Below are 21,580 nucleotides of genomic sequence, written 5' to 3' on the forward strand. Positions count from 1 at the left end.
TTTACAAAGGCAGGTTCATTTTCACTTTAGTATAAGGAAGAATGTGGCCCAGTTTGAATGACTAGTCTGCCGCACACTGAACAGCATCTGAAGTATTTTTAGAAGATTAGTAAATTCAGTTCCTGAAAAAGGTGCTGGAAAGAGAGCCCTTCATACTGATGTCTTTGTGCTCATCCCCAGCATAGTTCTGCTCAGGCAGCAGCACTGACGGCTTCTCCTGCCAATGCGCCTCCACCCTGGCCTGTAGTGGGGGAGAGGTAACTTTGCTTCCCATGCTTCATTTAATTCTTGGCTCTGTCTGCTGAGAGTGGCAATGGAGTTGCCGGTTATGGCGTGCACATTTATTGCTAGGAAGTGCGCCAGAACCACCAATCCATTTTACATAGACACTGAGCAGCAATGGTAAATACCTCTTGTTCATTACTAACCCAGGCTGGGTTTGAACTGAAGACTTGGAGGTGAAAGATTCTCTCCCAGTCTGCCTCAAAATTTCTTTAAAAACAAATGTAAACCTTGTGTATAAAATGAAATCCAGGAGAGAAAAGAAAATCCAAGGTGAAGCCTGAGTCTGTTTTCATCTTCAGCAAGCTTCTTCGCTAGTAGTGACCCTGGAAAATTGTTCTCTGATTATTCTCTTGAGAGATTACTCTAATTTCTTGCTGCTGTAGATGGCCATATGATCAATTGTCATCAGTCACTGCCTGATGATGGGTCATTATTTACCAGCGCATACTTGGGGGAAAAACACATGCGACTTCCATTAGGAGGCAGAGTGCACCTACATCAAATATGTGTACATAAGTGTACAGTAAGTTTTCATTAATAACATTTCAAGACTGTCCTCGTAATGTTCCTAGCATAGAGGCTGCCTTCACAGTGGAAGAATTGAAACTAAGAAAGATTTGCAGCTTACAGTCAGAAAAATGAGTTTTCTCCATAAGCAAAAATTTGACTTTTAGTTGGCCAGTTCCATAACAGAGATTGTGTTGAGAAAGAAAAGTAAAGCTCATTCTTTTCTGTTCTTAGCTTCAGAGAGCTTTCACGCTTTAATTATTTCATTTAATTAAATTAAATAACAGACAGTGTAAATGTTCCCTTCTTGTCTCATTTTAAAGTTAAGAATGCATATATGGCATCATGGAAAATGCTGCATTTTGTGTGTATTGTATTGGTCAGGAAATCTGGATGTCTTCAAGAATGCAGAGAAGGATTTTAGTGAAACTTTTAAATATTTCTTTCATATTTTCTAAACATCACAGCATCAATTCAAACCAAACAGACCTTCAGCTGAATAAACTATTGAGAATTAAACAATATAAAGAAAGCGTAGTCCTACTATGCTGAGCTGCCTTTTGACTGAATGGCCTCTTTCCTATAAAGATGAAGATGACTTTTCTGTCTAAATCACAAGGATTTTCATTTAGGCTTTCAAAGTGAAATTTGGTAGACCAAGAGGAAGAAAGTTAGAAGGAGCTGAAACGAGAAGAAAGAGCTGTTTTTTGGTCTAAGCAAATGGAGCATATATGTAGAGATATGATTGGATGGGACTGTCTAGGCTAGCCACATTTTTGTGTGTTACAGTCTAGCGCTGAATGGCATTGAATCTGGTGCATGCTCCATACATGCACATGTCTGAAAACTGAGATGTTCTGTGAGCAGGATTGATTTCCATGCTTTTCTTTTTCCCTCACCCAAAGTCCTGTGTCTATGTGGAAGAACTCTTAAGAAAAAGCCTGAAGGGGAGAAAAGAAAAAGGAAAGTTCATCCTCCAGACCCGATTATCTTTTGTTTAAGCTGCCAGTAAAGCCAGTGGTATGTAATCAGAGGCATAAGTTCTTATTACTTACCCATTAAGAACCTAAGAGTTGACCCCTCTCTCTCTCTCTCTCTCTCTCTCTCTCTCTCTCTTTTTTTTAAATGTGACACACCATATAAAAATGTATAGTTAACTGCAGTGACTTATTTTCAATCACTTCAAAGTCAGTGATGAAGTTCCACAGATGTGGAAGAGAGCAGTCAGCTCAGCCCTTGTGTTGTCCGCACACATGCAGGTAGGACCGTGTTTCAATGCAGAGAGGAGACTGCAGTCCACAAGCTTTAAACTAATTAGCTTGGTTGACTTAACTTACTCAGTTATGACAACTTGAGCCTCAGCATCTGAGTCCTTACCCAAGATCCTGCTGAAGTCTGCGCTGCTGTCAGTGTTTGAGCTATCTAGTTTAAGCTACTTGGAGTATGTGTCCACCTCTGGATTGACACAGAAGTTATTGCAGTGAATCAGAATTGCAAACGGTTTGCCTGAAGCATTTATCAGCTGAGCTTTGGCCCACTTCCTGATCACAAATTGGCCCTGGATGGTGGCTTGTAATATGCTGTTTAACATTGGAATATACTTTTGGGGCACATTTTGGGAAAGGATCTCTTTGGGAATGGTCATGGTCTCCACAGCTTCCAACTTAACACACTGTGCTCACTCACCTGTGTTTATTAAGCTGTGTAGTTTTAGACCAGGAATTTTATAGAAGAAATTTAAGTCACAATCTCATTGAAATGTAGGTAGAGCTCAGAGTGTATCTCCTTCCCTTAGGTCTGTTATAAAACAGTAGAGAAAAACCCGTTCCAAATTGTTCAGTAGCACAAATTCCATTAGGGGGATTTGTGCTTTGAAAATCATGTATGGCCAGGTGAATTTACCAAGGATTGCTAAGCAGGGCCTGACATCCCCAAGAACTCCATAGGATTTAGGCTCTTTTCTGTTCCCTCCCATCACTACGGTGTTTCTTTAGATACTGATGTGCTCATAATCTCACCCTTAGTATTCTTGAAAATCCCACCCTCGAGGTGGTGCGCTTCTACTGTAAATTAACATAACTACCCCATTGCCCAAATATAACTAAAACAACACCACAGTGTTACCAAAATGTATGTTCCTCTCTGGCACCATCTAGTGACTGTAGAACTATGTTTCCACTACTCTACTCCCATTGGAAAACAAGATGTGTTTTCCTTTGGCAATAGCTTAAAATTTAGTTCAGTGCAGATGCTGCTCTCATGAAATGAACTCACCTTAGAGCAACGGTTGCAAAGCCTTTTGGGAGAGAGCTTTGTAGTATGGCTCTTGTACTAACAGTTTAGATTCGTAATTCAAGGTGCAAAACTGCCAAAGCACATAAAAAATAATGTGAAGATCTTGTTATAGATATTTTGTTACAGTAAGAATCAAGCATGGAAGTGTGTATGTGTGTCTGCTTTAAGACTGTCATAGTCTTTGAGCATCTTTTCTAGTCCTAATAAAATAGCTGAGAACAAAATGAGCATACTTAAATTATAGAATGATTCAGGGCATAATGTTGTTAATAATGTAGAGAAATGAGATATAAAAGCTTTTACTCAAGCATACCCTAAAGCAAATTTAAGTAGAGCACGCAGCTATGATGCTGATTGTTTTCACAGGTGTTGGCACCATATGAATTAAATGAAAAAAAAAATGGTGAAACATTTATGACTCATTAGAATTATGTGGTTTTCTGTCCTGTCCTAACAACTGAAAAAAGGTGTAATTTACATTTGCAGCCAAATGGCGTGAAGTAACATTATACTTTACCAACATGAAAAGAGGAGACTTCCAGATGACTACTATTCTAAACTTCTCTAGTTCTCAAATCCTCGATTTTCAGTTTTTCATGTGGACTTTTGAGAGGTAAAATTATTGCCCCATAAAAAACCAAAAAGGAATATGATTACTTTGAATCTATAGAACGTGTGGTTTCAAGGAGTTAAGTGCTGTTCACTACATATAACACCTTTACAATCAGAATGTTTTTCCTTTTCATCCAACAGTACACATGATACATCCATAGAGAGCCACATCCGTCTTTTTTAAATAACTAAAACTCAGCATCTTCCTTTTCCTCTCTCCTTTTCAGAGTTTAATTTTGTTTCTATCAGAATTGTTTTGTTGTGGATTTTAAATATTTACATGAAAGAGGTATCCTGACAGGCTGATCTATAGCAGGAAAGCAACAAATAAACAAACAAATCCATGTCTACAGTATTTCAGATTCTGGTTTCCTGAGCTGCTAAGTGTTTATTTTTCCTATTGTAAAAACCTGCATTGAAATACATTCAAAATGGAGTTCACATGGCAGCTTTCATGCAACATCTAATGTTTTAACAAAGCCATAATACAAGCCTCAGCTTCCCCTGCGCTGCATAGTTGGCTAAGAAAGCAAGCAGCTGATTTATCAGAGCCTCTGTGCTGTAGATGAGTCTTTAGAAAAGGAACATGTCGTGCTTTGCAACTGAGACTTTTTTGCAGACACCTAATAAACCAAAAAAATAAAGTTTTGCTGGGCTTCATGAGCACATTTTTCTCCTCTCACCAGAGCACCAAACTCAGTTTGTGATCCTACATTCATTTAGTTCATCCTCCCTTGAAATTTCTCATAGCACAAACTCGGTCAATTCTGGCTGGCTAATTTGCATCTCATGGCCTGCAGTATCTCTTTAGGAGGTGAACTATTAAAAATACATTATCTTGGTGTAGATGGTAATGGGCCAAATGCTGCTGGTTTTGAACACAATCTGGGAAGCCTCTTCCTCCCTCATGCTCTCTCTGACTCTGGATAGCTGTGTAAGTTGTTTGCTTTCTCTGTCCTTGGACTTAAAAAGTTCAAGCAGGGGATATAGGTGAGATGATTGTTCATTTGAAAATCTGGATTGAGAGAAGCACTTTTCTTCTTTCCCAAGCTCGCTTTATAACTTTAATGTAACCCTTATTTCTGTTCTGCCAGAACTATGTCCTATTAGCATCCAAAAATGTTACACACAACTTTGGCTTGCTTACAGAAGATGATCCAACCGCTAACATTTGCCTTCTGTAGCTGAATGCTGAAAGAAAAAATAATCCACATTTGAAATGTGAGACTTTGCTGCTGTCAGTTTCTGGAGCTGATTATTAGGGCTGTGATTTTTATCTACTCACTTGTGCAGTAATTAAAAGCAATTCCCTCAACAGTTATCATCCTGCAAAGCCAGCTTTTAAGCAGTGCTTGATGTACAGTTTATTAACCTAAGCCCACGTTGAAGGAAAGATGACATGGTTTAGAAAGTAAGAATGCACACATCTGCTCAGAAACAACGAGCTGCATATAAAATAGAGGCTTATTGTTAAACTAACAAAATTGAGATGTGATTTTAATTGGTAGAGTGGGAGTAATCACCTGGCCTGGGCCAGGTATAACTTCATTCTCTCCACTCCCATCTGTGTTCTTTTTAACATGGATTATTTTCTGTGTGAATGTATCCTATGGAGTAGGAAGTTAAACACTGGAGTAGGAAATCAGAGAATCAATTATTGCGGCTTGCTGAAGATGAAGAGCAATTCAGCTGTCTGGCAACCTTTGCCACACCTTCTACCAGGTATTGATGAGCACCAATGCCTATCAACATCAGCCTAGAACCCAAGATATTTAATATTAGCTGAATACTGGGCCTCCAGCCATCAAGACTGTAGCTGAAGACATCTTTGGTGCAGGAGAGAGATGTCAAAGAGTAGGTAATCAAAGATCATTTTAGGTGATAACTCTTGTAGGTGGATGCTGAAGGAAAAACATTAGGCTGAATGGAGACAAAGTGAAACTGAGCAAAACTATGGATTTATCACATTGAACATTTCTTAACATCCGAGAAACAGAGAACCATGTGGAAGTGCCGCAGCCAAAGTATGTGAAGGATGTTCGGTACTTTGTAATATGCTGTATATACCTGCCAAAGTCCTGTAAGCAGATATTACAGTGCATGTTATCTAGTCAGAATGCTCAAAGACAAAAAAGCAGGCATTCAGAGAAGAAAATTGAAAGCAGAGTAGAAGTTCCTAAAGCATTTCAAGCTTGCAGAGCATCTAAAGCACCAGTGTAGTGGTGCCTGAGAAAGGGGAGCAGGAACAGCGCTGATATAAAGATGCAGACTGCAGCATTTACTAGTAGAGTCCTGGTGGGCACAGAAAGGGGAAACACTGAGGTAACAGGAGCTACTGACTGTGCTTTTTCAAATGGAGCAGCTCAAGGCAATCCAACGGAACAGCATGGTAGGTGGCAGGCAGTAAAGCGATTTACAATCCACAGTCACTCAAATAGTAAGGAGTAAGTGCCACAGGAGGTTATGCCCACTCCCAGCCCCACTAGCAAGTGAATGAAGAACTGCATGGATTTTGTTTTAAATGGAACTGAACAGTAATCCCAGCAGATTTAAGAGCTGAGATCATGCAATGGATACATATTTCACACCTGGGGATAGAGACATGCCTGAGATGAGCCAGGAAATGTATCTACAGGCCAGGCATGAATACCCAGTTGAAAGCATACATGGAACAGTGCAAGCTGTGCAAAGAATATATGATTGACAAGAGACGCCTCATGAAATCCCAGCCCAGCCCTGGGAAAAGGTCAGAACAGACTTGTTCATTTCTAATGAAAGAAACTTTATGGCCACAGTAGATTACTAACTGGATTTTTGGAAGGTGCACAGAGAGGAGCAATGATCAGAAAACTGAAGGCACAGGTTTTCAGATATGACATATCTAACTTCCTGCAACTGAGTCAATTTAATGACTTGAAAATTTTGGTGAATTTAAAAATTTCCAGGTAACATTTATGTCCCTGAAAATATACAACAGGATAAGAAGATGGCATCAGCCTTAAACACAGCCAAGAAGCCAGTGACAAAGTTAGGTAGACAAGAAGAGGGTTTAGCCTGGTTGTTTTGAACTTCATGAATGCAATAGATTCCCATGGATTAGATAGAAACCTGCACTCAGCCACTGGTCTAGGAGTCTCTGTCCCAAGAGAGCATGTCTACTGAAGCACTGCACAAAAACAGTTGATAACTTTTTTTTTTTTTTCCTGAAAGGTGTTAAGAAACTAAGCAAGTACAAATTGAGCTAAAAAAAAAATTGAGCTAAAATCCAGAGGTTACTATATGCAGGAAGGCAAGTATGAGACTAGCTATGGAATTATTACAAAAAGCCAAGGTAAAAGGAAGTTGTCACTGGATGCAAGTCACAAGAGATAATCAGACAAGCAAGGAAAATGAAACTGGAGACACTATGCTGTGATTGGGATCAAAGATAGCACCAAGGGATCATAATCTGTTAGGCTAATGTAGGTGAGACAAAAGTGATGCATGATTAATACAGAGGATCAATATGATTACAGGCAACTGATTGTAGGCACGGCCCTCAATAATAGACTACAGAAAAGTTAAACAGTATGGATAGAACTTGGTTGCTTCATCATAGGCATCTAATGTTGCTTTAGCTATTACAGAGTATTCTGCCCGGCATCCAGTTGCCACCCCATTGGAGTGCCAGTCTACTTTAGGTCCTGCGTCATATTTGCTATTCCTGTACAGATGTCTTGGATACCTTAGGGTATCTCAAATGGCTCCAGGCGCTTAGGCATAGGTAATGGAAACCTGGCCTTCATTTCGTAGCACAGCATGCTTTTAAGAGGCTGCATCAGCATGGTAATAGCCATGGCCAATACGATAGTGCTGAGCAAGTTAGAAAAATCTTTAAATGGATAAATGTGTGCAATAATCATCCTGAGCATAGGCCTTTTAAGGCCAGCTGTGGGCCTACCCCTGCAGCTTCCTGCTTTGGCCAAGAATGAATTGCCTTTGGGGAGTTGTGATTCCCAGAGCAGATGGGAGCTGTCAGGTTCACAGTCAGAAACGATGGAAAGGGATACAACCTGTAACCGCCCCCTTTGCGAGGAGCAATCAGGAGGGGACAGGTGGGTCTCTCCAGTCAAAGGGAGGATATCACAGATAAAGATGCTTTAGGAAGATGCTTTAATAGACAGTCAGGTGTCTATGGAAAATACCCAGAGGAGGAAGCAATTAAAAGAATTGTAGTTGATTCAAAAAAAATGGACTTGAAGAAAATGGAGTTAGTCTGAGAATGAACTAATGCCTGTTTTATCACCAAGATGTCCTTGAAGTTTATTGGACCACCTAGTGGTGTAATATCCTAGACAAGGAAGGAGTTCTCAGAAATACCCTTTATCTAATCTTTTTTTTCCTACCCTAGAAAGATTGAAGTGTTTTGGTTTGGTTGGGTTGGGTTGGAAGACTAAACTAGCTTGCCTGAGGGAAAGCTGAGGAAACAAGAACATTTCCCCCAAGAGAAGGTAAGGCCCAGCCACACCTTGCAACATCAAATCTAATCATGTAATTGCCTGTATAGCAGTAGCAATATTCAATGTTTCTGTAACATCGTTCATGCAAGAATTTCAAAGCACTTCATAAGCACTAATTAATCAAACCTCACAAACACTCAGCAAGAATCAACTTTGCCCACCAATGAAGCGTAATCACCTCTGAAATGGAACATGATGGCAGTTTGATATTGCATAACATGGTGCAACAGGTCAAGGCAAGTAGAGCAGGAGCAAATGAGGGCACGTGGGGAGTACCCACCCTTAAACAGCATTGCACATACAGTGCTTCTGTTAATTGGATGTGCTGTGTGGAAATATTAGGTAAAAATAAAACACTTTTGTGAAAAAGCAATTATGGTATTAAACCTAAAAGAACAATTTGAAGTATTTGTTTTAATTCTTAATAGAGCTCCTAATGCTGAAGGCAAATATCTGCACTTTGCAGGGACAATCCATTGGAATGCTTTTGTTCTTGTTATGGGGCCTGTTATTTTCATCCCTATCCAGTGGCACTTGCAGTTCTTGACAACATGAAATAAGCATACTACTGCATGGTTCTTGACCCCTATACTCTGTCACATGCAGCAACACAGGCAGAAGAAGAAAGCTATGTCAGCTATTGCAGGCTCTAGCTTCAGTTCCTCTAACTTTTGAGGGACCACCTGGCACTGTGGCTTTTGCTACTTTACGCCCTGGCTGTATTTCTCTCTTGAAGCCCTGATCCCCAGCTGCAAACCCCATTCCCCATGCAGAAGCCATAGGGTCTACATGAGGGCCTTTTCTTGGTCCAGTTAAAGCCGTCAACATGCTAAATGACTCCAATGGGAAAAAGATTGAGCCAGCCCAGTTTCTTTAGATTTCTGCCAATCCAATCTTGAAGCGTAGACTAATTCGGAGGTGTATATGTTGCTAATACTCTGAGCATATATCTTCCCAATTAAGCATATGTTGAATGATCTTGAGCTTTTCCTGTCTGTAGGCAAAACATCCCTTTAGTTCAGTTCTCATATCTTTTCACTTCTCATCTCTTTTGGAAGCAAATGGGACATGGATTTTTTTTGACATCATACAATAAAATTATATTGTCCTTGTGTAAAACAATGTGCAAACCATTAAGTAGAATAATGCAATGCTGGAAGTTAAAACAATAAGCTTGGATGATTTAAACCTTGCTACATTTTAAATGTGTAATATGTTTGCAAGAGTGAATTGGTCTTTGGGGCTGAATAAATAGCAAAGATATCCAGCCCATTTTGGAAAGAACAAGTAATACCTTGGAACATAATTTAAACCAGTGTTGTAATTAGCTGGTCACTTCACATTACTAGAGTTTTAGTCTTGTTGTTTGGCTTTATAAATGACCCATGCAGTCTTCTTCTAATTATACACGATATGTTTAAAAAAAAAGAAAAAAACTGTTTGGATGAGAATCTTTCCTTTGGCAGAATAGCGAAGAGTAAATTATTTAGATGGATTATGTGGTACATTCCCCATTAATATGCCTTTGCAAACTTAGTTAAAAACTCAAGGTCTGGAGATTCCTTTAACCATACCTTCAGGATATCATAATTCTCCCTGACTTCACTTCCTGAACGTGAAGAAGCACAGATTTTTAAGTCAGGACTCATGGCATTGTACCTGTAACTGATAAATAATGGGCATTACTGTGAATGCAAAAAGATGGCTTTGTTACTGATTATAGTAGACAGTAATTAACTCAGTCAAACTTTTGTGGAACTGTACTGAGAAGCAGGACTGGACTTTTCCCTGGGACTTGTTCTCCATCTGTAGCGTAGAGTATGAGAATGGCTTCTAGATGTCTTTCTGACTTTCACAATGGATCAACCATATACCACACCAATCTTGAGGTAGAAAGAGCTGTCTTAAGGTTGCTCTCAGTTACCGTCAGCTTGTTAATGCCCCAAAGAAATCATTTCAGTTGCCTGGAATCAAGGAGAGAGAAGTTCCTAACCAAAGTTTCCTTAACACTCGCCCTAAAACAGATTAGTAAGTGAGATGTCATAGAGGAAGGTACTGTAAAGCTGCCATGGGGATTTTTTGCTTCTTGTTTTCCAGATCCAGTATTCTCCCAGCAGAGCAGAAAGTTACAAGCACGTGGTTAAACTGACTTTGTGTTCATTCTAGCGGGCTGCTGTGTAGCAGCTACGGCAGGAAGCCACCATCTGGCCCCATGTTTGAGTTGTATGCAGTAGGGTGAGGATTCTTTAGTGGACATAGTTATGTCATTAATCAATATCAGCATGTCTCTGAATGCAAACACCTCAGTGAAATCATGTTTAGAAGGATACTAGATTGTGAATTTCATGATCCTGTATTGTGACATTTTGGCAAAAGTAGCTGTGGTGTAGAGGGCTTTTTGAATGCATAGCTTTCAGCTCTCCAACTAGTCCCTTTTCACCAACTTAAAATTAGGAGAGACGCACTCTCTCATATATGCACCTCTGTTGTATTCTCTGGCTTTATAACTTGAATGAAAATCTATGCTAATATGTATTTTCTGTAATAAATAAAAAAAACATTGTGTGTATTCACACATATACAGTGGAAATTAAAAATTGGGGGTGAGAGATAAAAAATTCATAGCCTTAGATATTGAGACAGTCAGACCTGCCGTCTCCCCTTGAAGTCAGTCAGGTGAGGCTTTTTGGCATAGTGGAAGCATCAATGAAGTGCTCTTGATTAAATGTTTGACAAGTTGACACCATCCCCGTGAACAGGAAGACCAGGGTTGAAAGAAGATTTTGATACAAACAGAATTTCATTAATACCACAGTTTGCTATAATGGAGGTCTTTTTTTTTCCCCCCACTGTTATTTTTGCTTAGATGCTGTCATTACCTTTTAAAGGGAAAGACTATATAGTTAAGCTTTGTCTCAGAAACAATGTCAAACTAATGGAATGGGAGCTTTCAAGTAAAATGTGAAGCAAGCAGGGAACAGTTCTGATTCTCCAGGCACAAGTAAAACCAATTTTAATAGGGTAGTTCCTTTAAGTGCAGGCTCTATTCATTAAGCCAACATTTAGTTTGTAGAGAGAGTACAGAAATTCATTAAACAATATAAAATAATCAATATAAACAGAACATCAGAATGGCCTTACATCCAAAAGATCCGAAAATATAGCCTTACTTCACTTTATTTACCTTCTGAGAGCTTTTTTTCTAATGTGGTAACTGTTAGACTCTATCTGCTCTGCTCAGTGTTAGGGCTGTCATGATGAAAGTGCATAAACAGTATAAATAATAGTTGTTGGCACATGAAAGGAACTTTGAGTGGATTGTTCTTTTGGAATCTAACCGTCAAGGTTTTGTTTGACTCTCTGGGATTTTTTTTATTATTTTTTATGTTTAATCCAAAAATTCTTATAATCTTAAATTGATTATTTGAAAAAACATCATTCTTTTAATATTTACATTGGAGTTTAATATTTATAGTTTGATGCCAGGCAATTCTTATACAATTTAGTAAATATTTATTAAATCAGACTTGTATTTTAAGACTTACAGTTTTGTAACTACTCTTTAGTGCTAATAACTCTTTGAAGCGGAATGTCATCCTGCACAAGTCAGTTTCTATGTAGTCTTTCCATTCCTTGTCTGCAGTGATCCTTCTTGACTTCTTTTCACTGCTGAATAGTTAAATAATGTAATCTCTTTGTGATCCCTGATACTATCAGGTTATATAACCTCCCACGCCATTCCCACTCATCATCTCCAAAATGTTATGTTTGCACATGGATCTTTTGACTTCTCTTTTGAGATTTGCAGAGGCCTTTACAAGCATTGTTTGAACCCACAACATCTCTCCTCATGATACATTTTTAATTTCTCATTTACAAGCAAGTAAATTGACTTACTGACTTATTGAAATACCGTAAATATTTTCCTGATATCATTTAATTGCAAGTGTTCAGTTTTTAGATGCCCAGCTTGAGATATTTGCCACCCTATTTGCAGACTCATTCTAACTCTTTTTTGAAGATGATGAGTGCTGAAGTACTCAGTCGCAGTGGAAAGCAGACTGTGTACATCTTCTCAGTTTGGAAAACTAAAACTGAATCATCTAAGTCAATGAATGTGATACAACGTTATAAACGGCTTATCCAGTCACCGGGCAGTGTCAGTAAGAGAACCTGGGCATCCGTTTCACAGTTTCTTGTTCTTCTGCTGTGTCATTCCTCTCTCTTTAAAGCATCAGTAACAAATTAAGCAAATGTGGACATGTGAAAAGTGAGTACAAGGAAGTGAATGTTGAAAACAAAACAATTTGGAGGGTTTTATCCTTTCTGTCCAAGTCAATGGCAGGTGTTCTGCATCCTATTACAGCACTGATGGCGTGTTATGTTGCATCATTTCAGCACACTTGCTTTCAGACCGAATACCTCAACGTCAGTTCAGATAGCAGATATCCAGTCCAAATGGTCCACAGTTGGACTGTAGTAGGTGAACAGAGAAGTGTGCAGTTTAGGAGTGTACACTGCCACTCCATACATGGAAGGCTGCAGATATTCCACATTTTGACAACTGGGACAAGCAGATATAAACTGGAAAACATTTTTCCTGTGATTTTACAGTTCTTTCATTTTTGATTATGAGTGTAGCGACGATGGAGAAGAGAGCTTTTCTGAATAAATATGAACAGTTTAGATTATCCATCTTCCCACTTACTGACATAAGATGGGTAGTAGGTAACGTGTTATAAGCAAAAAACATGTTTCACTGCATTAGAAACCATTTCTTTGCTAAAACACCCATGAAATCAGCCTCTTGACATATTCCCCAGCAAGTTAATCTGATTGTGATTGGCTCTGAGTGAAATGGAAATGAGAAAATTTCAATAAGCATGCAAACATACAAACTGATTTTCAACCCATTTTGAACATAGGTTGGCTGAAGACATTACTTGTATAGACCAGTAAGTGAAAAGCTGCATCTGAATGTAAAAGCCAAAATCAATTTGATTTTAAATGATTTTCAACTGATTTTAAAAAGCAATGGTGTGGAACTTATGTATAAGGTTAAAAGGCTTCAATTTTATTCCCTTCAGACTAAAGCAAGCTATTTTTTCTCCTTTATTCAATTTGTTATTGTTTTATCCCACTACTGTTTTCAAAGGCCTTATATCATGTTACCAGTTTTAGTCAGAGTTATTGGACCAACAGTGCAAAGTATTTTTATACACAGAACTGAACAGCAGATGGGACTCCATGAATATTGTATTTTTCAGGGCCATTAAATTAGAGATGTCCTAAAAACAAAATATCTAGTCTGCTGTGGTATGGTATCAGCTATAACCTTTACACTCTAGGTAGAGGTTTCTTCTAGCTACATTGATTGAATAACCCAACAGACTCTGATCAAAATCCTTTGTAAAAATAGCAAGAGCTCTTTTTGTTCAATTCAGTGGGCTACTGGTCAGTCTGTGGTTACTTGTTCACTGAGCAAAATGGTTTTGGGATATAAGTTCCATGATGAGTCTTAAGAAATCTTGATTCAATTTTTTTCCCTTTTTTGCCCCACCTTAGGCAAAACATTTGTTCTCTCTCAGCTTTTGTTTCCCAAACTATAAAGTAAGAGTTATAATCTCACTTTTTAATATTTTGTTATCTGTCAATTAGACATTAATATTTTTGGCCAGCAGAATGTTTTTTATTGCATGTGGACCCACCTCCAACATGTGTTACCCTATTTGAAATGTGAGTATAGGTTCTCACAGTACTTGGAATATTGTGGAGTTAATTAACCTGGGATTCCAGAAATATTTTGATCTAACAGTGATGAGGAAATATAAAATAATACAGCTCTTCAGATTGGCATGACAGATGTTAGACAGTGAATTCACCCTGTCCTAAGAGCTTGCTTTGCAAGATGCTTCTTGATACAGGTCTGATAAGGACCCTGGATTGTGGTCAAGCCCAGGTTTAAATTTTGTGGAGAATTATTCCACAATAGCTCTCACTGAGTTGTACAGGATGTAAATGAGTTTAAATTGGAGCACAATACAGCTTGCTGAAAACTTTGCACAAATAGCCGTGATTACGATGGTGACAAATGCATCTGTGCTATTAATTGTAGAATCCCACATCATAAAGGATTCAAGAAGCACTCTCCATTTGTCTGGCAGTATTTTAAATGAAGAGTAAACAAGCTAATTTCTGATCTTCTTTACATCAGTGCAAACTGAAGCAGAATATTCTCCAGATATTAGACTATGTAAGTATCATGAGATCATTTATATCCTATCTCTTTCTCTGCATTCCAGTCCTTATGGCTTCCCACTCTATGATTTAGTTTTTTCTTTGTATATATAAGGGGTTTTCTTCATCTCTAATGTTTTTGCACAGTGCAATTAAAAAGCAGCTTTCTGAGTCAGTTCCCCATATTTGATACACCCTTGCAAAGCAATATGATAAATCATATGTATGGAAAAGAGGTTAAAGATAAGGCCTTCAAAAAGGAGGAATTTAAAGTTAGACTCTTATTTCCATATTTATTCATTATTTCAGTGGAGGTACTTAAGTTCTCAGTACTTGGAACATCACCTTTTGCATCTGAAGATCTGAAATCTCAGTCAATGCATTTATTACTTCCATTTAAACATTCTTTCTGCTACAATATATTAGTTTCCCAATCTGCATATTTACTTACTGTGTACTTTTTACTACTATTTTAAACTTTCGTATTTTTAAAGCTTCTGTCTATGTGACAGTAAAAAATTATTGATGTAAATAGGGTACTAAAATGGCCACTTTAGCTCAGGTAGCTTCCTTAGAGTGATATAGGTACATTAGTACTTTCATAATTTCCTGCCTGAAAACATTCAAACTTTGCTGAAAAAATATTTGCTAAGCTGAATTTTCTCAAGAAGTTGGTGGAAACCCCTTAGTTGGTGGAAATTCTTTGAAGATTTTGTGCATGTACATTTTTGTATGGCAAAATACAGATAGTAAGTAGGTGAGCATTTATAATTGTTTTCATTTCTGTACACCTACCCAGCCAGATTCACAACTGCCAAAAGTTCTGGCACAATATTGAATATGAAGTGTGTGACATGAATGACAGGTTCACATCCTGAAAATGATGTGTATTTCTTATCCTCAACCCAAAAAGGCCTTACAAGATTCAGAAGAGGTAATGAAATGTCAACAGCAATGAGCCAGTTTCTGGAATGGTTTTCATGTGAGAAGAGGGTCAGTAGAATTAGCTTAGAAAAGGCGTCTGAGGGTTGTGTAACTCCTGTTTGTATAATCGTGAATGGTATGAAGAAGTAATAGGGAATGATTATTCACTATTTCTCAAAGTAGTAAAAGTGCTTAAACAAATGGAAGTGTTTCTCCATACAAAAGCATGAATAAATTGTGGAACTCATTGCCACAGGATGCCACAAAAAAAACCCTCCAAAGTATAAGTAGATTAGAAAAAGTTTGACTCTTCATCCACTGTAAGAGCTGGCTGAGCCCATGTGAATACTCCCAATGGTTTGGCAGTGTATTGCATGATATTTTCAAGATAGGAAGAGAGAACTCAGTCTTTTTATTCTTCTCCATGCATAAAGGTATATTATCAAACTCTGGACATGCTTCATGAACCAATAGATTTTCACTGTACCGGGTGGCCGTGAATGGAGTTACTGCATGACAAAGAATGTGAATGAAGCCATTAAACTGGTATTTTTGTATTAGGTCTACTAAAGTAAAAAAGTCATCCTTGTCAAGCTGGTTTCCCCTTCCCCAACCAGAGAGCACAACAGCTCTTCCAGTCAGCCCAGCCATTTTACTGAAATATTTCTTTCTACTAGCAACAGCAGCAATAATGCATGAATTGTCTTTGGGCTCACATGTCATCTAGGAGAGGAGTGCTCACACACTACAAGGTGAGCAGCAGCCTGTTTTCTCACTTCACCTTCAAGTGCCTCTTTACTGTATGCAAGCACCTGTAGAGGGTAATGTCATCTGAAAGTGATTGCCTGAATAACCAGCACTGGTGAGTTTTGGGCTTTGAAAGGTGGGGGAGGAGGAAAGTTTGGGTGCATAAATAAGCTGAAAAAATCCTTACTGTCAAATGAAACGTTCCTCTGCTTTATCACCATTATTTTTAGTGAGATTTTGCATTATGGTACCTTGAGTTTTAAATTAAATGTCAAATATAATTTGGCACTACAAAGAATGAATTATGTGACTGCCCTTAGAGAAAATCAGAAGGCTTAGCTCTGTGAGTTAAATTGGTATCTGCCTTATACTGAGCTGATGCAGGCTAATTGATTAGGATCTGACAGGATACCATATTGCAAATTCAGCACAATCTCTCCCATTAAAAAAAAAAAAAAGACCTAAGGTACCTTTAGGGAAGAGCAAAAAAATCTTTTGTAAAACAAAATAGGGAGAGGAAAAGAGTATCTTCAGCGGGACTGTCTTTTGCATTGATGGTTTAGATTGCCCAGAGGGGCACAATATGGGTGTTAATGTGCCCCAGGTCACTTTGGAAGCAGATGTGCAGTCAGATTTCAGGTTTTTCTGGCCTAATTTTAAAGAAGAGCAAAATATTTTCTCTGATAGCTGACTACATCTATCTCCATAAGAACTAAGATGACAAAGTACCACTTTAGATCATTAACGGAGAGTAATATGTTTTAATCAGCAATTACATGAAGAAGGACAAACCAAATGCTATAGCAGTGGATCATTTTATAAATTCAGTATTTGTTGCCCTCTCCCCTTCAAAATGCATGATGTTATTTCCTGGAAACATCAGCCTTAAAAGACTATTGTCAAGTAAACAAGCCTTGTGTTTCTCACAGCCTTCATGTCTGTGTAGTCTGGGTTTAATTTTCTGTTAAGTACGGGTAGTGTTTGGGGGGGAAGGACTAAGTTTGAAGTTCTAATGTAGTCAGGCTGGAATCTGTCACTCAGCTTATTGCATGTTGATGACTCAGTGCAGTTTCAGCTGTAAGCAGACCATGATTTATGGACACCAAGTGAACTCCTGCGGCAAAAACCAGCCATGAGATCAGAGCAGCAATAGGGCCCTTTTTTTGGCAGGAGACAGCGCCTGCATTTTTCTCATTCATGCCAAACTGCTTTGCACGGCAATTAGCTCTGTCCTCATTTAGTCTCCAGTCCCAAAGGGTAATGAAAGTCATATATCATCTTCAAGGCTGCTAATTATCCAGCTCAGTTACAGGTAGGCTTTGTAACTGTGAGAAGAGCCTGTCTGCTTGATATTTATTGCTCTTCCAATAAGCAAGCAAAGGAGAGAGGGGGAAAAACTTTCTTGAAAGCTTGCCCATACCCCTTGCCTCAGATCCTTGACATATCTTCTGCAAATGTGCTAGTCAAAGGGGAAATGTCTTCATTCCACATATCCATTTTTCATGCTGTAACTAAACATTCAGCAAGAACAGAGAGCAAGTGCTTGAAACCTGAGAGAACATATATTTGGGGTGAGCTTGTCCCTGGTCATTTGCTCATGGAAAGGTAATCCTCTGAGTACCCAGTCATGAAAACAGGAAGAAGATCAATAAGAAAGAATGAGGAACTTCTCTCTCCTCCTCTGCTCCTTTCTCCTCCCAGCCCTTTAGCACACATCACAGCAGCATCTTGGGAAGGGGATGGGGTTGTAGAAGTGGGATAGTTTTACTGCAGATATATCAAAGAGAGCCTAGAACTCCATATTTGAACCCTCTCACCACCAGCCTTGAAATACAGTAAAATTGAAATGTTATCCAAAGTTTGGGACCCGCCTAACTTTCTGTAACAGGCTGAACCAAATGCTCGACATCTTCGTTTAGTTTAGATCCTGGTATGAATAGATGCAAGTCTTGCAAGTTGCAGCCCTCTTTTGCTGCTATTGCTATATTGGCTAAATCAATAGTTCAGATATCTGAAAGGCTTTCCTCTGCTAAGGGAATTAACTTGAACTAAACCCTGCTAGATTTTGAAAATGTTTTTGCTTTTGACCTCTTTGTTTCAGACTTATTTTACTTCTTTATTTCATACTTACTTTGATCATCAGGCCTTGGAGACTGTGAGGTCTGTGACTAAGCACTCTGTTGCAGAGCCAGTATGGAGGGATCTCCATTTCCCATCAGCCAGCAAGAGAGCTGACAGATGTCCCCTGTAATTACACAGTAAAATCTCATGCCTTGTATGAAAAGCTTACAGAATAGCTTTCTCCCTTATTTCATATTATCTGTGTGCTTTTTCAGACACTGGTGGCAGTGGTTGCTAAGAAAAAAGCTACTGTGCACATGCAGGAAAACCATTTACGCTCACTCCAGCACTGGGCACACCAGTGCATATGTTGTACAGCTAATCTGCTCGTGTACAGTGGGCTTGCTGTGCATGCATGGAGTGACACCACATCTACTGGCACTAAGTCTGAGCTCTCTGGCACTATCAAAGCCTCATTTACCCTGGGCCCATTGTCTCCAAAATCCTTAGGACAAACTCATTGTGTAGAAAGGCAGCCACCAGAATAAGCACATGGAAAGGGGCAGCTGGGGCAGAAGCAGTCAGTGAAGCTAAGCAAATAAAGAGCCCTGGCTGACGACCTAGCAGCTGGACGACCTAGCAGCTGGGCAGGAAGAACAGAGATGCTCATCATTTGTGCACAGAAAGAGCAGTGTGTCACTATGCTGGTAGAAAGCAGAGAAGAGATGGACTTATAGCCATGGCAGAGGCATGCTGAGGAGAGAGTATGCTGCCAGGTACATTACTCCTTGGGTGGGGAGCCAACTGCAGCACAGTGGGAGTTCTGCAGCCTTTCAAGGCTTTGAACTGCAGTGTGGCATTGGGAGGGGTGCCAGCACTGGCTCTGGTGCCTCTGGGTATCTCCACTGGGATGATCCAAGCCTGACTTTCATTTCTGTCAGCAGTAGGGGAGTGCTTGGTGGGGGCAGTGGGGATGAAAGAAGAGGAAAAAGTTCCTTATTCTTTCATACAGCTGCTCTTCCTGTCTTTGCTGTTGTGTGAAAATGGAAGATTGACTTTCCATGATCAAATGGGATTTTATTTTTCTTAGCCTTGAGAATGGCAAAACACTGCAGACAGTTTCACCTTCTTCCTGGCCTGTAGGAAGCTCCAGAAAGCTGGATGAGATCCAAGTAGTTCAGATACAGAGATTCAGAAGAATATTGCAAAGAAGTGGGTGTTCATCTGTTGTGTATTGGCAGGTTCCCCTGAGCTGAGTGGTGTTCATCTGATTTATACCATTCACGGAGCTGCCCTGCAAACTTTGGGTTATTCTTCTGTGTTATCTTTACCAAGTCTCCAAACCTGTTGACTTAAACTTTCAATAGTTGCATTCCAAGTGCTGTCACCCCCCGCTTCCTGGAAATAGGTATCCACGCAGCTCCTCCTGATAGCTGTGGGAACTGTTATTGTATATCCTATTGCAGAACTGAGTTCTGTTGTCTGCATCCTGCTTTCATGTAGGATCAAGCCTTGAGGCTCATACTGAAGCACCGTTCCACTGATGATAATATGTAGGGCAGCGAGTTAGACAGAGGTCATCATTCAGGACTGGAGTAGTAATCTATCTAATCTAATATCTTGGCTCTGACAATGGGCCATGCTAACCGCCTTAGAGGAAGCTGTCTCTTTTCCTCTTATTATTTAATTCTCTCTCTGAAAAGGGTTTAAACTGCTCTTTTTCTTCGAGAACAGGAATTTCTGTTTCTAAAAGCTGGTTTTGTGCTTTTCGTTCCTCAGTCCTCTAGACTTTTCTTTTTATACCTCTTGGAGGTTTTTTTGGAATGTTCCTTGTGCAGTTAGCAAAAAGTGAGAGAGGAAAGCATCAGGATAGATAACAAAGAAACAAATGTCAAAGACTTAATCCAAATCCTGCTGAAGTCGCTATAGTAGTTCCTTTTACACTATTTAGTTTAGATCTGCCTCCTAAGACAGCTGTCTTCATGTTCATTTAGTACTAATTAGCATGACACCAGTATTAAATGCAATTTTGGAAATGATAATCTCTGAGACGAAGATGAGAGAGTAATGAAAAATGAATGTTTGGACCCTATAGTTCTTTATTCACAAACCAGTTCTTAGAATTAAATTTCACTTGGTCTAATTTTCCTGTTGATTGTCCCATCTCCTGAAATTAATATTTGTCTGACTTAAATCAATTGCCATTTGTATTAGAAATGACCAGATTATCGTAAAGGCATATATCCCAAATACATACTCTTTATCAGTGATGTCATTTGTTGTTGTGTAGTGAAGAACATGAAGACCTGTTGGCTTGTTTTCTTCCATCACCACAAAGGGGTGATACTTGGGTAAAATTTTGCAACAGCCTTGGCCAATCTACTGCTGAACTACTGAACAGGTGGTGAAAGAGTGCACGTCTGTCCTCTCTCCTTGTTGTTATGTCACCAGCAGTAGTCATCCAGTGCAGTGAAGGCAGCTGGCAGTTTCGGCATGCAAACATAAGTGCTGACCCAAAGGGGTGGAGGAGAGGTGGAAAGGCAGGCGCCTTTCAACAGCAGTCTGCAGTTCGACTGGGTGAAGCAGACCATGAAATCACACCCTTAGTGTAGTTGCTCTTTCTGTTTAGGCCTCAGTTTATTAGATGGCTTCTTCAGCAGGTGACACAAATTGAAGAAATATGTAAAAACGTGCATAGAAGCACATGATATAGAAGGAATACCTCTTTTCACTCCGTGCGTCAAAACACTTAATGTCTTCCCTGCAAACACTGCTGCTGTTTTACATTCCCCATAGATCATATTGGTGTCGCTGCAAACAGAAGCTCAAAGACTCTCATTGGCGTTGCGTGCTTTGGATCCATCACAAACAGGGATATTCTGAAACAACATGCTGAAGAAGTATTTGTAAGCAAAAGTTTCATTAGGAAAGGTGTGGCTGAAAGGGCATACGAGTGGAGTCTGACAAACATATAAAACCCCAAGTCCTTAGAACAAGCTCTGCCTCAAACGCCTCACCCTTGTAGCGTGGAACTAACACAAAATTCAGCTCCTCTCTGAGTATCTAACAGCAGCCTAAAAATCAGCTGCTGTTAAAATCTGCCATTCATGAAACAGTTTTACTCTTCCCTTTCAGATGAAGCTGACAAAAGAATATTGGGAAAATTCCATTTGTGGCAGCTGAACTGTGGATTTTCAAAACTGTTCCTGAGCATGAGTTGATTAAACTGCTGTGGGAACCTTGCTCTGCTCATTCCCTGTGGCAAACGGTTGCAATAAGCTTCCATGTTAAACAGTTCAGGTTGCAGGAGAAGACCAAATGGCTCCTGTGGGAGATTCGTTATTCAGCATTGCCTGAAAATTCACTCAGAGAATACAATTCTTTAAACATTTTAAAGTAAAATTCCTCTGTGT

At 39.3% G+C, this 21,580-nt stretch overlaps 1 long non-coding RNA gene across 1 annotated transcript in view; it reads left to right on the top strand.

Moving 5' to 3' along the window:
* The window catches only part of LOC138067820 (uncharacterized), a 70,009-nt gene extending 66,415 nt beyond the window's left edge, over positions 1-3,594 (top strand). Inside the window, exons 5-6 of the long non-coding RNA XR_011142210.1 lie at positions 1,698-1,812; positions 3,574-3,594. This is a non-coding gene — a long non-coding RNA (uncharacterized lncRNA). The remainder of the gene's footprint in view (positions 1-1,697; positions 1,813-3,573) is intronic.
* Positions 3,595-21,580: the final 17,986 nt, after the last annotated feature.

Source organism: Struthio camelus, chromosome 7, assembly GCF_040807025.1.
Source record: "Struthio camelus isolate bStrCam1 chromosome 7, bStrCam1.hap1, whole genome shotgun sequence".
Lineage (NCBI taxonomy): Eukaryota > Metazoa > Chordata > Aves > Struthioniformes > Struthionidae > Struthio > Struthio camelus.